This window comes from Callithrix jacchus, chromosome 14 (assembly GCF_049354715.1).
Source record: "Callithrix jacchus isolate 240 chromosome 14, calJac240_pri, whole genome shotgun sequence".
In the NCBI taxonomy this organism is placed as follows: Eukaryota; Metazoa; Chordata; class Mammalia; order Primates; family Cebidae; genus Callithrix; species Callithrix jacchus.
Genome location: NC_133515.1, coordinates 16,139,327 through 16,156,876, shown reverse-complemented (window position 1 = coordinate 16,156,876; position 17,550 = coordinate 16,139,327). Strand labels below are relative to the sequence as shown.

General features: G+C 42.9%; 1 pseudogene; it reads left to right on the top strand.

Moving 5' to 3' along the window:
• Positions 1-2,405: 2,405 nt before the first annotated feature.
• The window catches only part of LOC100407966 (small ribosomal subunit protein eS7 pseudogene), a 61,637-nt pseudogene continuing 46,492 nt past the window's right edge, over positions 2,406-17,550 (top strand).

Sequence of the window (17,550 nt, the reverse complement as noted above, 5' to 3'; positions counted from 1 at the left end):
TGTCTCTTTCCATGGTTGTATTATGGAAAGTTATAAGTGGGTTAGGACATTGCTTGCTGTTTTTTGGTTTTAAACCATTAAATGACAACCATGTCAGAGTGATATTGGTTAAAAGACTGTAGAAAACCTGTGGCCAATCACAATTGGATTAATGGCCCGGAGTGAGATAAGTGCCCATCTTGCCCTGTGTGTTGGAGGGCTATTTTGTCTGCCTTGCACATGCCCACTGGTGCTCCCCTTCCTATCTGCTTCCACCAGAGACTCCCTTCTCTTCCAACTTGTGCTTCTACCTCCCAGATGTCCTGCTCTCCAGCCTCCATGGAGCCACCCAGGAGTGCACATCTTATCCAAGTCTCTTCCTGGGGACACTCAGCTACATTGAGAGCATTACTCAATGTAGCTGAAGTTTTGCAAGGAAAGTCCAGGGCCTGCTAGTGGTATATTGTGGAGAACGCAGTCTGCAGGAAGGGAGAAGGACGAAGTCACAGAAGAAGCGGAGAGATGAGAGTGGGCATCCTAGGGACCTGTTGGGCCCTGCTTGTGCCTTTCATGATCCTGTGTGAGATATCCCATAATCTTCCCAATGAATTAAATTAGTTGCTTGCTTAAATCAGTTGCACAAATTAGTTCAATTTTAGTCCTTAAATTAGGACTTTGTCACTTAAGACCCAAAGTGACAAAAAAAAAATTTTGGAGCCTGATGCTCCAAAATTTCCAGAGCTGGGCTACTCACCATTCAACACCTAACCTGAAACAGTATAAAAATAATAGGGGCCATCCCACAGAGCTTTCTCTGTTACAGTTCACATGTTTGTACTTGGGCCAAACCCACTTTGCATTTCCTGTCTTACACCCACAGAGACTGGCATCTGGGAGGGTTCAGATACTTCAAATAGCACATGGACAGCAATACTGGAACTTGACTGGGAGAAGTAAGAGCATTCATTTCCATCAAGAAGAAGCAATAAGCCTCCTCATTAAATGGCCGGGGCCTCTGGCTAATCTTAACATTAAGGCGCTTTGTCTACATCGAGGGGCTCTCCTTCCACCAACTGTCCTCCCACTCCTCACCACGCCCAGACCTTCATCGTGAAACTCAAGATCAGACTTGGATCCAACAGGAAGTGCTGCCTCCTTCAAGAGCTCACATCTCAGCGGCTCCACTTGATTATACCGAGCATTCTGATTCCTTATATGAGCTTTCTGTGGAGCAAGTCATATTTTACACAGCATGAAAAAGAGCCATAAGCATTTAGATACTCCAAGAGAATAGAATACAATTCCAGAGGATAAATGCTTCTTTACAAGCCCAATTAGTCACTCCTGCCTCTGGTATTGAGAGAAACTTAAAATAAATACCTTTGGGAGAATTTTAGAGAAGAAAACATTGGCTAGAATTTGCTCTGTTTGAAAGAATCAGCTTCAGTTTCATGAAAGTCTGACATCTAGATCAAATGAATGTTTAGTTGGCCCAAGACTAATTGTCAAACATCTCAATGAAAAGGACTGATTAAATACCACTGACTATGAATTTGGGTGAAATCAATCATTTATATAAAGAGCTTTGGTACAAATTGTTTTTCCAGATCAGCTTTTGTTTTTTTCATCAAAATTCCTGATGATGGCAAAAATGCAGAGCCCAGAGTGGACTTTGGTCATTCATACCCTGTTGCTGCACATCCAATTATTATTACTGCCAACAAAACAAGGCCTTTCAATTTCCCCACAGACATTAGACATTCAAATAGTTGGGAGGCTATTTCAACATCAATTATTAAAGCTATCCAGGCCATGTTGTATAGACAAATCCCTCACCCCAGCTCCGTGCCTCTAGAAAAGAGTGAATTTAAACCCTTTTTATTGATATAATCAACTTCCATATCAAACAGAAATGGCAAAATCTATAGCACTTCCTGGACTATAATTTTCAGCCTTCAAATGTACTGTTAAAGTTGCCACTTTCATTCTTAGAGGTGTGTGTCTTTTGGTAAACTCTGTGGTCAATTCAGTGGTTCTATTCTCTGAATTCGGTACTAAGCTGAAAGGGGCCAAGATGGAGATGGGAACAGAGAAGCTCTCATGAAGGGCAGCCCCAGAACGACTTTCTTAGCTTCTTCATTCCTGTGCCTGACATGCTGACAGGAAGTCATTTCATTGGGTTTCTCCTCCCCTACGGAACTAAGTGTGCTGGGGGCCACTATTAGTCAATTATCCTTAAGATCAGTCCAGTTTTCTAAGGGTGAGGCTGCAGCAGGGAACAACTGGCATAGAGAATAGCTCAGTTTTGCTGAAGAGGAGATGAGAATGGTTGGAAAGAAAGGACATTGCCAGGCTCAGGCATAAGCCATGTTGGGAGGTCTGACCCTCTGTATAGAATTGGGGAGCTGGATCCTGGCAACAGGGGAATGCAGAAAGAAGAGTATCAGAGGAAGAAGGCTGAGATGAGTGTGGGGGAGGGCACCACCTGCTATTTTCTTCTCTCCAGGACCAGCCCTGGTGAGATGCAGCTGAAGCACAAGAAGACGCAGGTGAAGATCAATAAACAAATAAACATCAGGCCAGGTGCGGTGCCTCATGCCTGCAATCCCAGCACCTTAGGAAGCTGAGGCGGGAGGATTGCTTGAGACCAGCCTGAGCAACATAGTGATCTGTCCCTACAAATTTTTTTTAAAAAATTAGCAGGCATGGTGGCATATGCCTGTAGTCCCATCTACTAAAAAGGCTAATGCTTCAGTGAGCTATGATTACACCACTGCCCTCCAGCCTGAGTGACAGAGATCCTCCCTCTAAAATAAATAAATTAATATTTTGAAAGACAAGTAAGTCAATACAGCCAAGCCCAACCCTCAGTTTTAAACTAGAGAAAGTGTGATGGAACAAGGTAGTATTGGGAGCCAAAAGGCAAAACCAAAAAATCCAACCAGCCAAACAAGCAAAAAAACCAAAAACAAAAACAACAAAACCCCAAAAAACAAAAGCAGAAGCCCAATGGAAGGAAAATGTGGGACAGAAATTTAATCAGTAAATGAGAAATAAGCATGAGGTGGCAAGAGGCAGGTCATCCAACTCTCAGTTATGAAAAGAACCAGAACTGGATGGCAAACATGCTGACATCCCCTGCATGGGCACAGGTCCCAGTATGGTGAGGGCGGGGTAACCAACCTCAGCCAGAATATTACTGTGTGAATTTCTTCTTTTTTTTTTTGAGACAGAATCTGGCTCTGTCACCCAGGCTGGAGTGCAGTGGTGCAAGCTCAGGCCACTGCAACCTCTACTTCCCAGGTTCAAGCAAATTTCCTGCCTCAGCCTCCCAAGTAGCTGGGACTACAGGCATGCACCACCACATCTGGCTAATTTTTGTATTTTTAGTAGAGACAAGTTTTCGCCATGTTGGCCAGGCTGGTCTCAAACTCCTGATGTCAGGTTATTTGCCTGCTTTTGCCTCCCAAAGTGCTGGTATTACAGGTGTGAGCCACCGCACTCAACCCATTATCATGCAGATTTTGTGTAGAAAGTGTACTGCACTGGCACACAAGCAAAATTCCATTATAAGCAAACACACACACATACAAAACGATGACAAAACCTTGATGCGAAAACCTTATGTGACAGAAATTAAAACTATAGTGTTGGGAAGTAGCTCTAACTATAACGTAGAGATGCTCATCCCATCATGTCTTAAAGATTTTAACAAAATTATAACAGTCAGAGAAATTATTTTGCACATTTATGTGCTTATACATTACAACTAATTCACAATAGTTAATGCCCCATGGATAATGGCATTGTGCTTTGCAGGAGGTAGGATCTGAAGTATTTCTCTGTCTTTAGGAATCAGATCATAGAGCTGCAGATGCTGTTCAAGCTATGACGCTTATGTGAGATAGTAACAGTACAGGTACCTCTGCTTCCAGGCATGATGAAGTAACTGGTACCAGACAAGCTCTTCGGTCATAAAGAACTTAGAAAACTGGACATAACATGGAAGACAACTGGGCGCAGACATTGGACAATGACCAGTGTGGGACTATGCCCCTGACAGAAAGGAAACAAATGAGGGAGCTCCACATACATCCCTATCATTTGCTGCTTGGAGGCATTTTTCAGACTGCCAACCAGGGAAGGGAACCCAAACAGAGGGCAGCAATCTCACTGACATGAAGACACAGAGCTTGGAGTTCAGGGAGGATGAAGTAGTTAGGATTTTCAGAACCAAGGACTGCAGAAGAGGGAGCTACAGAATGAAAGATTTCAAGAATGCTGCATAGGAGTCCCCTTGAGTCTGTTGCTGAATACTGAGAATGCACATGGAAGGTGAGCCTCCATGGTGCTGCGCAGAGAGCTACCAGGGAGATATAAGCTGAGATACACCCAAACTTTGCACAAGGCTTAGAAACATCTGCTCTGATCAGTCAAAATGGAGAAATCACTGAATATTGGGAACACACAACAGTGACCCAGATTGATCAGGGCAGTTAGTAGAACTAAACTTGCATAAAGGCCACTCTAGACTCACAATAACAATCCTTAAAAACAAGACTTTGTTTTGAGGATTCTTTTGTCAAACAGATCTGCAAGTAACTTAACGGCTTGCCAAAACGGAAGTCAATGCTCTTCAAAGGAAAACAACAAAACCCAGGCATTCAACAACACAGCCAAGAAAAACTGAGATAATTCTTTGCCAGCAGAAAAAAAATCCTATAAGCAATATTAAAATAAGTTCTTCGGGGTTATTAAAAAATGATTGCAGAGGAAAACTCAGATTATTAAAAAGGAATGGAAAGCAGCAGAAATGATAGATATGCTTTTTTTCTTTAAAAAAACTTTCTCACAAGAAAATGTTCAGTTTAATATGAAAATAACAATATCATGGGGCTTACATGTAGAAATAAAATGTTTGATAACCGTAGTGCAAACAGTGGGAGGGGAAATGAAAGTGTATTGTTGAAAGATTTTCATACTCCTCGTGCAGTGGTGAATAGAGTCAGCACCATCCCAATCAAAACTCTGTAAATTCGTAAGTTTTAGGTACAGATTGACAACATAATTCTAAACTTGATAACATAATGCAACTAATCCAGAATTATCAACACAATTTAAAAAAGAAGAAGATGGTCTGGGTGTGGTGGCTCATGTCTGTAATTCCAGCACTTTGGGAGGCTGAGGGGGTTGGATCACCTGAAGTCAGGAGTTCAAGACCTGCCTAGCCAACATGGTAAAACCCCATCTCCACTGAAAATACAAAAATTAGCTGGCTGTGATGGCATGTGCCTGTAGCCCCAGCTACTCAGGAGGGTGAGGCCTGAGAATCACTTGAACCTGGGAGCTGAAGGTTGCAGTGAGCCGAGATAGTGCCACTGCACTCTAGCTGGGAAACAGAGAAAGACTCTTTCTCAAAAAGAAAAAAATAAAAAAGAAAGAAAGAAAGGAAAGAAAATAAAAGAAAAAAAAGAAGGGAGTTGGAACTCCTAGCTGAGTTCAGGATACATCACAAATTTCTATAAGCAAGACGGTGTGGTACTGTTGTAAGAATAGACATGTAGATCAATGGAACAGAGTGAATGTCCAGAAATAAACCAACACATAGATGTAGATTTCAACAAAGGTGCCAAGATAATTTAGTAGGAGAAAGAATCATTTTTCAACAAACGGTTTTACAAAAACTAGTTATTCAGATGGGAAAACAATCAGCACAAAAGTTATCTCAAATTGGATAAGAGCTTAAATTAAAAAAAAAAATCAAATTTTTTAGAAATAAAAGTAGGAGAACATCTTCAGGACTTTTGGGCAGGAAAAATATTTCTTGGGAGACAAAAAGCATTAAACATAAGAGTAAAAATAATGACATACTGAATTCCATTGAAATAAAAACGCCTATTTCTCAAAAAATATTAAGATATCGAAAAGGCTCCAAGATTATGAGTGAAGGATATTGGATTAAGACAGCACTGGCTGCCACAGAAAAATATAAACACAGAAGGCAGAAGCCACACCAGCAGTCTAGACTTGCAGAAGCCAGGAGGAGGCCCCGGGAGAGTCTGCGGGGTTCCACAGCCAGAACTGCCAAACAGGTCCACTCCAACATCACACACCCTGATGTGAGCTAGGCTTTGGCAAAGAGTGTTTGTTACCACATCCAGCATTGCCTGGGTCAGAGAGACGAGGCAGTACCCAGTGTCTGAAATAGACTGCAAGGAATAGGTCACCCTAGCCCAGTGACCTGGCCTGGCTTTCTTCAGCTCTCCCTGAAAACAGTGTGTAGCATAAACCCCAGCGGATTCCTCTGCCTCCCCTCCCTGCTGGGCACAGAGGGGCAACCAATCTAGCAGGGACTTCCAAGGGTAAAGTTGAGCCCACAACTGAGAATCATAAACAACTTGAAAGGGACCGTCACCATGAGAGACAGCAAACTTAACAGAAAACTTACACCTAGGGAAACTGAGTTAATAGAACAAATAGAACGGTGCTTTAAAATAAATACAATTTATGTCCTCAGAGTAATAAAGGAAGGTTTCAAATAATAACTAATTAGATTTATTGGAAATAAACTGCTGAGTAGTAAATTCATGTGCTAGAGTCAGGCCAAGGAATCTTCTCAAAATGTAGTACAAAGGGGTAAAGAGATAAAAGGTACGTGGTGCGGAGGAGGGGAATCACTGTAGGTATTATCATTATTATGATGATGATGATGATTATTTGAGACGGGGTCTTATTCTGTCCCCAAGGCTGGAATGCAGTTGTGCAAACAGGGCTCACTGCAGCTGTGACCTCCTCAAGGAATCCTTTCACCTCAGCCCCCCCAGTAGCTGGGACTAGAGGCATGCACCACTAAACCTAGCTAATTTTTGTACTTTTTGTAGAGACGGGATTTCATCATTTCACTCAGGCTGGTCTTGAACTCCTGAGCTCAAGCGATCCACCAGCGTCACCCGGCCAAAATGCTGAGATTATAGGTGTGAGCCACCATGCCCCGCTCCAATTTTGTTTCAAATTACCTGGACAGGAAGCAATGATATTAACTGGAAGTCACTGTAATATTCTAGGGAGAGATGATGGAAGTTTGACTAGGGTAGTATTGGCAGGAATGGAGAGATGTGAACAGAGCTCAAAAGACACTCAGGAGGTAGAATGGACAAGACTTGTGGACTGGCTGCAGAAAATGAGACAGAGGCTGGAGTGAGATGGTGTCTAGGTTTTTGGTTCAGCATCTGGGTGGACGGTGCCATATTCATACGGCAGAAAGTGACAGGAGTGGAGCTCGATGTGATGGCTCAATGAATTTGCAGGGCTAGTGACACCCAAGAAGAGCTGTAGACAGTTGGATATCTATTGGTAGGCCTGAAGCTTGGGACAAAGAGTTGGCCAGAGGTGATCTGAGGAGATCTCTGACTCCAGATGTGGAGATGTTCCCCGGGAAGATGGTGGCAAGTCTTGTGTCTAGAACAGAACCTAGACAAACATTGACATTTACGGAACCCTAGAAATGGGATGAAGATGAAGAGACTTGGTTCTAGTCCTGGGAAGGACGAATCATTAAGTTTCTAAGTCTTCAGTATAAAAGTGTCTATCACTCTGTTTTCCTGAGAGGAAAAAGCATGAACACCGTAATTAATAAAATGAAGAGCTCCATGAAGTAGAGTGAGGAGGACCCCAGAGACAGATTCCAATCTTGCTGTCCTGCGGCCAGAGTCAGCAACCGTAATTCAACACTGACACCGCATTGTCAAATGGGCTAACTCCCAGGTAAGCGACACTCCTCCTTTATTGGCATATTTGGCATTCAGACTAGCTGAGTCACATTGACAAGATGAGCTGGCAAAATTATGGATGGCTTCATTACACATATCTGAGTTCCTAAAAGGGGGTGTGACGTGTGATGGCACTAAGCTTTAGCTTGTTTAGTGTAGGCAAAATGCTCGGTCGTAGATCATGTATTTGAAGGCATATCCTAAAGTACATGGCAGCATATAAACATTAGTTGTTGTTACCATGATACTTTGTGTAAAGCAGAGATGCCAAACATTTGTTTGATTAAATGAAGGGTCACTTTAATCTGGCTGAATAACTCATTGGATTGTCTGTCAGTGAGCCAGAGGGAGGGAGAAGGCATGAAAGAGGGGGACAAAAGAACTGAAGGTCTTCTAAGTGCCCAGCCTGTCCCAGGCAAGCAAAACCCTATTCTCTAGTTTACTTTCTATGGTCATTATGTGAAGCAGGTGTGATTATTTCTGTTTGACTCAGGAAGGGCCTTTGTCCCTGAGCCCCACAGTAGGAGATGCATATAAATGACCGCCAGGCCTTCCAACACCAAGCCTGCATTTTTCTGTTGTTGCATAAGGAATTTTGCTTTCAAATAGTTCCGTTTGAACTTTAAAATACTTTTGATCCTACTCTGAATTACATTAAACCTTTTTAATACTTTCCTGAAGCCTGGAAGGAAATTATACCAGGGAAGTACAGTGGAGATGGGGGGAGATTAATAAGTTTATTATGAGGCGAGCATCACTGTCCCCAATAATAATCAATCTATTGCAATCTCTGTGAAGTCCCAGGAGTCTTCCCTCCCTCAGGCAAGCACAGCCTCCCAAAAGGTCACATTGCAATCGCTGGTGAGGAAAATGTCAAGCTACTGCTAACACTGTGCTAAATCACTTTTGCAGTTTTTGCATGGAAAACCCCCGTGACTGCTGGAGGGCCACATGTGCCTCTCAAAGAGTCACACAACTATCTTTAGTAGATTTTACAGAACGCTGGCTGGAGCTGTGTTTGTTCTGGAAGACTCATCTGACTGCAAATGATATGCTAGTCTACCAAGGGTTTCTAGGAAATCAGTTAAAATCAAGATAGAGCACAAATTGCAAAAAGTCATTAACTGGGTGCCCCTGGAATCTCCTCAGATGATAAATGGGAATAAGAGATTTCATGGTATGGGCTGGATTCCCTTTATATTCTCCCTTCCTATTTATTTGCGGTTATTGTTGCCACAATCGACTTTCATCTCCTTGTTTCCGCCTCACTTGATTTTTTGTACAATAGGGTTTGTCCTGACTGCCCTCTCTTCTCACTCTTCCTTTTCAGTCTTGCGTGACAACCTGTGATTTTACATATTCATGCTTTTTAAAGTGCCCAATATTCATGAATCTGCCCTCTGTCTCTGTATCCAAGGGCCAGGCTGTTTCCAGGTCAGTATCTTGGATCAAGTTTAGGTGTCTTGGCCTCAGCATAGGAGATTCAAGTGGCTGCTATAATCTCAGGAATCATAAAAGTTAAAAAAAAAAAATGACAACAAAAAAGAATGCATAACATCACCCTTGCAGCATATCAGGGATGGAAGTTTTAGAAGGTAAAAAGGCAGTCTCTCAGCGTAAAGAAGGCAGGACTGAATGTCAAGTAATAAAGAGCTTATATTCAGCTGCCTCCAGATGGCTGTCTCTATGTGGACATGTGTCACAGGCCTTGTTCTCAGCGAGCAGGGAGAGCTCTTGTCCTCCGCCCCCAGCTCCCTCTCCCCTACTCACAGGACAGTCTGCTTCTCATCTTACCAAATACATTTTCTTTTTAAAGTGCTCTCATTTCCATGAGAACTAATTCCCTAACATCTGTCCCAAGGAATCTATCAGTGGTCAAGGTTGATGCCAGAGTGTGTCTTTGTGAGTTTATGATCATTCGAAGTTTGCTAATTCCAAGATTTAGATTAGTATTTTAAGCCTATAATTTAAGGAAATTATTTAAGAAATAATTTAAGAAAGAAAATCAGAATTTCAGAGAAACTAGTAAGTAACATCCCTTTCCTTGTCTGGGTACGAGATGGCACGAGAGATGGACATAGGAAACAGACATACGGAGATCAAAATATCATCCCCTTACAAAGAAATGCAAAGTTGTAGAAGAGGGGTGGGGGCAACCACTGGGCTGCTAATCCTGAAACCCTGGGCGGGGGGGGGGCTCCCTCACCTGTCATGAGCTTCATTGGCAAGTACAGGCCTGCCTCATGTGGGTCTGCAGAAGTCTTCCCCTTCCCAGGAGAGGCAAGGGAGGGGAAAGGAGGAGGTCACAAATCTATCATTGCAGGAAATGGGAGGGTGCTCACAGAAGCGCATGGAGGTATACCAAGAAGTACAAAACCCAGAAGTGCATGGCTGAATCTGGTTAACATTTACTGAGGAGGCTCTCAACCCTTCTCAGGCCAGGTTTATAAAAACATCGCTATCTAAAAAATACCCTTAACCTTGGAAGAAATAAAAAAGAAAGGTGCTTGGACCTGAAAACCTGGAATTAGTACAAATCTGGGCAAGTGGATGATGAAGGATTCACTAACCAAGTTAGAGGAGAAAGGCCAAAGGAGTTGGGCAGCTTTCTCTAAAAAGGGGAGGCCAGATGGCTGCCTTACAACAGGTGAAGATGCCTGGAAGACATCACTACGCCCATTTTCTGTGGCTAGAAGTGGGACTACTAGGAGACGGTCACAAGGACACAGATTTCATGTCAATGTATAAAATGGAATCGCTGGAAAAATAATGAACTTCCTATTCCAGAAAAAGATTGTGCTGATGCTAGGTGACCAGCCTCCAGAATGCTGCGGAAGTTTCTCCTGAGCCACGGGGGTGGTTGGACTAGATCAGGCATTATTAAAATTTTTGGTTTGCGGACCTCTTTAGTGTCTTAATTTTCGAGAAACTTAAAGAGCCTTTTATCTATCTATACTTACCATATTCAAAATTGAAACTGAGGTTTTTCTGTTTTTTTCGTTTGTTTGTTTTTGAGAAAGAGTCTTGCTCTCTCACTCAGGCTGGAGTGCAAAAGTGTGATCTTAGCTCATTAGAACCTCTGCCTCTTGGGTTCAAGCGATTATCATACCTCAGCCTCCTGAGTAGCTGGGATTATAGCCATGTACCACCTCATCCAGCTAATTTTTGTATTTTTAGTAGAGACAGGGTTTTGCCATCTTGGCCAGACTGGTCTTGAACTCCTGGCTTTATGTGACCCACCCACCTTGGCCTCCCAAAGTGCTGGGATTACAGGTATGAGCCACCATGCGCAGCCCAAAACTGAGATATTATTAAAGTATTTGTGAATTAATTTAAAGCAATAAAGTATCTTGAACATCTGGTTCAACAGAAGCCAAGTGGATTCTCACATGTTTTTCCACATTCCATCTGTTTTAGCTGATGTTCATGAAAAAGATCCACCCTCACTAGCTATGTAGTTGGTATAGGGAGGAGTATTTTAGATACTCCTTTCCAGACAATTATGGATATTCTCTGATAGTATACCAATGCTTAAAAGTGAGAATTTCTTAAATGTTTGTGGCAAAGAGAAATTTCAAATTGTATCAATAGATTTTCACATGTCATATTAAATCCATAAACCCCCCTCACACTTTGAATAGGTCTTTTACCCATTCATGATCATGAATACTAAGCATCGTGCTTAGTATTAGTATAAGAAAAGCTCAGTTTTTGCAGATCTCCAAGTGTCTGTGCATCTCTGTGGGAGGCTGCAGATCTTTCTGTGAGGACCACTGCACTAGATATCCTCCCAACTTAAACTGCCAAGATCCTGTCAAAGAGCCCTCATGGGGCTCCAGGAGTTTACTCTGCAGGAAAGCCAGAGCTAATCTCAAGTTTATTGCAAGGATGCACTCAAACTCAAACTAGCACAAGCAAAATAGAAGTTAGGTGAAGTTTACTTCAGGCAAGCTCTCAGAATACAGGGACATAAAAAATAGGCCATCTGTAGGCTGGAACTGAACTCTGAGATTGAAGCTACTCCTTCACCTTGAATGAAATCACATGGCTTCTCTTCTGTGCCCAAGTCTGCTTCATTCTTCTACATCTCTCCTGGCAAAGTGGTGGGTTCTCTGCTCCACTGTAGCTCTGGTGTAAAGGTGGCTTTGATTTACCCAGTTCTACAAGACCTCAGGTCAAGCAACCATCTTTTCTCAGTATCTCATACTCTCGATTCCAAACTCCTGAGAGAGAGAATCTGATCAGCTTAACCTGATTTGTGATTGTGTCTGGGTCAACCCCTAGTCCTAGTACACTGGGTTACGAGGTACAAACATGGCCTGCAGCAGACAACTCAAGACATGTCTCCTTTATGAGACCTTTGAATTACATGTAAAATATGCTAAAATCTTAAAATGTATGAACACTGAGAAAGCAATAAAAAGTGAGATGTTACAAAAGAAATAGAAGAGAGTAAAAACCCAATAGTGGTCAGCATGGCAATCTTGTGTTCATTGATATTTAGTGGTAGCAATAATACTAGATGGTGTTTATTGACAGCCTATTATGTGGCAGGCATTAAACTTGGAATACATTTTCCTCATTAAAAGTGAAAAATAACCCAAATGGTAGATCTATTTTTATCCCTAATTTAGCATAACAGTTAAGAGTCTGGGCCTTGGAGCCAAACCACTGGAGTCTGTGTAGTTGGATGGCATTGGGTGAGTTCTGCAACTTTTCATTGCTTCGTCTCTTTCACTTTTTCTAAGGGTCAGATAGCTTCTGATGAAAATAAAGTGGAATGTGAGTGGTGGGGCTGAGGGCAGAGAGTGTAGATTCCTTCCCTGACTCTCAGATGGAGATAGTAAAGATCAGAAGAGAGCGAGAGGGAAGCCTGTGCTTGTTATGGATGTGTATGTTAGAGTAGATGGGAACTCTGGCCAAGGCTTTGGGTTCAAATCCCAGCTCTGCCATTTTCTAGCTGCTGACCTTGGGCAAGTTTCTTAAAAACTATTTCCTCTTTCACAAAATGAGGGAAATTGGCGTTACTCATGGAGTTGCTGTGAGATCACATGAACTGACAGATGTGATGTTGATTTCACATCTATGTCTGCTGCTGGTGAGGGTGACCTGTGATCAGAGCTTTCTGTGATTAAAGCAAGGCTGGTGCACACAGCACAGCTGTGTTCATCCAATCCCAAAGTGCACTAGAATAGACACACATCCTTCTCTTTCACACTGCTCTTCCTCAGGTGCAGGAGCCATGACGTTGTAGGACCTGTTCCAAATGCTGACTGAATAGCATAGAGCCTATAAAATACCACGTTATTTAAACAGAAATGCTGCCTAAATATGAACTTTAACTGCAAGAACTTTTCTATTTCCCTACTAATAGACAATTTCTAATGCTGTTCCCCTTGCTGCTCCTCAGAAAGAAGCCAGAGCTGGGCACAGGGCCACACACAAGCAAACATTCTCCAAGATGTGCCGTGAAGCCGTCTTGCCCTTACTACCACCCCAAGAAGCTGTTTTTGCCTTTCTTGCTCTTAAGATGGTTCTCCAATCACTTAGATCTTGTTAGACTCTTTTTTTTTTTTTTTAGATGGAGTCTCACTCTGTTGCCCAGGTTGGAGTGCAGTGGCACGATCTTGGCTCACTGCAACCTCTGCCTCCCAGGTTCAGGCAATTCTCCTGCCTCAGTCTTCTGAATACCTGGGATTACAGGTGTGTGCCACCATGCCCAGCTAATTTTTGTATTTTTAGTAGAGATGAGGTTTCACCATGTTGATCAGGCTGGTCTCGAACTCCTGACCTCGTGATCCACCTGCCTTGGCCTCCCATAGTTCTGGGATTACAGGCGTGAGCCACCGCGCCCAGCCAGATCTGGTTAGACTCTTAACAGGCCAAGTTCCCATAATCAGGTAAAAAGCCTCCATCTGCAAGGTGGGTGAGTCCAGGTGACTCCACCAACACCTCTGTTGTGGCAAATGGATTTTGTCCTCTGCTTTGCAGAATGTGGGCAACTCTGTTAGTGTTGGAGACACACATCCCCCGAGGAAACCCATATGTTGCCACTTTACCTTTGAGATCAGTTTGCTTATGGGCTTCTCTCCCAGTGCCTGGCCTGCCAAAAAGATCATGTCTGACCCACGACAAGTTGCTCTCTATCCAACTCCTTGGATAGACTCAAGTCTCTGAATCAGGACAAGCAATGACTGGCAAGTGGGGGAGACATGTTTGAAACCCTTAGGTTCAACAGGCTTGAATGGCGAAGTCTTCTGAAAGGCAGTTTCATCTAGCATTATGCTTCTGTTCCAACTCCTTTTCTAAATGTCTTCAAAGGTAATCCAGGGCCCTGGCTAAGAAGAGAGGTGGCTGCAATGTCAGAGAGCCTGTCTCCCTGGAGACAGTTATGGTAAGCAGATGCCCTGGCAATTTCTGAGCAGCAGTGATTTAATTCCTGCTAACTGATGGAGTGATGAACAACAGGTTAGCGAGGGAGGCACTGGAGTAATTCCTCACAGGTGTTCAGCAGAGAGTGAATCGTTATTCTCAGCAGGGGAAATGGACTCGGATATGCTAAGACAGCAGAGGGGCGGAGCTTGAGAAAACAGGAGACAGGACCTCAGATTCTGGGTTCGGTCCCAAATTGCCTACCCGCTAGCAATGGACAGTGGCCAAAACTGCTTCCTCATCTGTAAAATGGGTATACTACTACTACTACTACTTCCTGGCTTATTTAACAGGATTGTAGAGAGAAAGCGAGATATAGGAAAACATGTTGGATAAACTCATGTAGGATTTCTGATTTCTCCCATGGCCTCTTGCTTCTTTTGCTGTGTGTGTGAGAGTATGCGTGTGTGTGGGTATATGGATAGGGGTGTGTGTGTGTGTGTGAGAGAGAGAGAGAGAGAGCTTCCTGTGTCTGCTAACAAATTACCACAAACTTAGTAGCATAAAACATCTCTTTACACAGTTCTGAAGGTCAGGAGTCTGAATCCGTTTCCTGAGCCGAAATCAAGGAGTGGGCCCACCTGTGCTCCCTCAGGAAACTGGGAGAGCCTGCTCTGTGTCTTTTCCACCTTCTAGACAAAGAAGCCCATGGCTCAGGCTCCCTCTTCTAACCCAGCAGTGGAGCATCCTGCTTCAGTGGTGATATCATCACCTTCTGTGTCAAATGTCCCTCTGCCTCCCTGTTATAAGGACCCTTGTAATTGCATTTAGGGACCCCCAAATAATCCAAGATCCTCTCCCCATCTCAAGATCCTGAATCACATCTGCAGTCTCTTTTGCCATATAATGGCACATTCGCAGGATCCAGGGACTAGAACATGCACCTCTGGGAACCATTATTTAGCCAACCCTGCCATGCATGCACTGCAACACGGGAGAGGTGAGGGGAGGAGCCGATGTGCAGATTGGAAAGGGACAGGCTCCTGTGTTCATAAGGAAGTGCACGGAGGCCCTTCCAGCTTTTTCATATTTCCAAGCAAATCCAACTGATGTTCATTCAAAGTCCATCTGTGTATATGTTGGGGCAGGCCAGAGAGCAGTGGGGCTGACAGCCAGACTCTCAGGTCCAAACTTTACTTTACACCAATGCTTCCCAAAGTGGAGTTGCTGGACTGACAGCCTCAGCATCCCCTGGGAACTTGTTAGAAATGCAGAATTTTGGACTCCACCTCAGTCTCCTGGATCAGAGGTTCAGGGGTGGTTTAAAAAGGCCTCAGGGGATTCTGATGCTGGCCCTTGGTAGCTCAAGTTTGAGCAAGGGTCCCTAGAGGAAAAGATAAGGCTTGGGATTGGATCCTGGAGCAGGGGTTCTCAGTGCTGGCTGCAGAGTCTAACGACTGGTGGGGGGTGGCTTTTGAAAAGTAGTGCATGAATCAGAGCATCTGGGGATGGAGCCCAGGCAAGGAAAGTTTTTTTTTAAGTTCCAATGTGATTCTTACCTGCAATCAGCTTTCAGAGCCACTCGAAGTGCACAACCCCTACCCCACTCTTCGGCCTTGTGGGGAAGAATTGGGACTCACTAAATCAGTGTTTCTTTTTTTTTTTTTTTTTTTTTTTGGGGGGGGAGGAAGGCAGGAAGGGAGGGAAGAAGGACGGTAGGGAGGAAGGAAGGGATGAAGGAAGGAAGGGAGGAAGCGGGGAGGGAGGGGGGGAGGGAAGGGAAGAAAGGAAATCAAGCAATGAGAGAGACATTGCAGACCTGGATCTAGAGGTTTACAAGTTGATTTCTTTTTTTTTTGAGAGAAGGAAAGAAAGAAAAAAAAATAAGTAAAGGAGAGGAAGAAAGAGGAAGAAAAAGAGGGAGAGTAAATGGAAATATTGCTTTATTTTGAAAAAAATTGGGTATTAATAATGGCCAATCAATGTTTCATTTAAACTTATGGGTAGGTGTGATGTGGTATTGACAAGAATGTATATTTTGTGTATTTGAAGTGGAGAGCTCTATAAATATTTATTAAGTTTACTTGTTCCGGATCTGAGTTCGAGTCCTTGATATCCTTATTAATTTTCTGTCTCATTGAATCTAAGTCTCGTATCTGGGTGTTAGGATCGTTAGTTCTTGTTGTTGCATTGATCCTTTTACCACTGTATCTTTGTTGCTTTAAAATCTATTTTATACGATACGAGAATTGCAACTCCTGCTTTTTATTTATTTATTATTTATTTTTGCTCTCCATTTGGTTGGTAATCTTTCTCCATCCCTTTGTTTTGAGTCTTTGTGTATCCGTGCATGTGAAACAGGTCTGGATGTAACATGCCATTGGGTTTTGGCTGTGTCTTTTGATTGGGGGATTTAGTCAATTTATATTTAGGGTTACTGCCATTTGATGTTGACTGGCTGTTTTATCCATTCGTTGGTATAAATTCTTCTTTCAGAAGCTCTTGTAAAGCAGTCCTGGTGGTAATAAAATCTCTGAGTTCTTGCTTGTTCATAAAAGATTTTATTTTTCCTTCAGTTGCGAAGCTTAGTTTGGCTGGATATGAAATTCTGGGCTGAAGGTTCTGTTCTTTGAGGATGTTGAATATTGGCCCCCACTCTCTTCTGGCTTGTAGAGTTTCTGCTGAGGGCTCTGCTGTAAGTCTGATAGGCTTGCCTTTGTGGGTAACATGACCTTTCTCTCTGGCTGCCCTTAGTATTTTCTCCTTCGTTTCAACCCTGGTGAATCTAACGATTATGTGCCTTGGGGTTGCTCTTCTTGAGGAATATCTTTGTGGTGTTCTCTGTATTACCTGGGGTTGAATGTTGACCTGCTTTGCTAGTTTAGGAAAATTTTCCTGAATAATATCCTGAAGGGTATTTTCCAGCTGGATTCATTCTCTCCGTCGCATTCAGGTATACCTATCAAACGTAAATTTGGTCTTTTCACATAGTCCCACATTTCTTGGAGACTTTGCTCATTCCTTTTTATCCTTTTTTCTCTAATCTTTTCTTCACGTTTTATTTCATTAAGTTGGACTTTGACCTCTGATATCCCTTCTTCTGCTTGAACAATTCGAGTGTTTAAACCTGTGCATACTTCTCGGAGTTCCTGTATTGTATTCTTCAGTTCCATTAATTCACTCATACTCCTCTCTAAGTTGTCTATTCTCAATAGGATTTCATCAAACCTTTTTTCAAAGTTCCTAGTTTCTTTACGTTGGGCTACAACATGTTCTTTTAACTCACCGAAGTTTGTTATTATCCATTCCTTGAAGAGTGATTCTGTCATCAGGATGCGCTCGTTCTCTGTCAAGCCTTGTTCCATTGTTGATGTGGAACTGTGATTATCTTTAGAGGGAGAGGCGTTCTGACTTTGAGTATTCTCAGCTT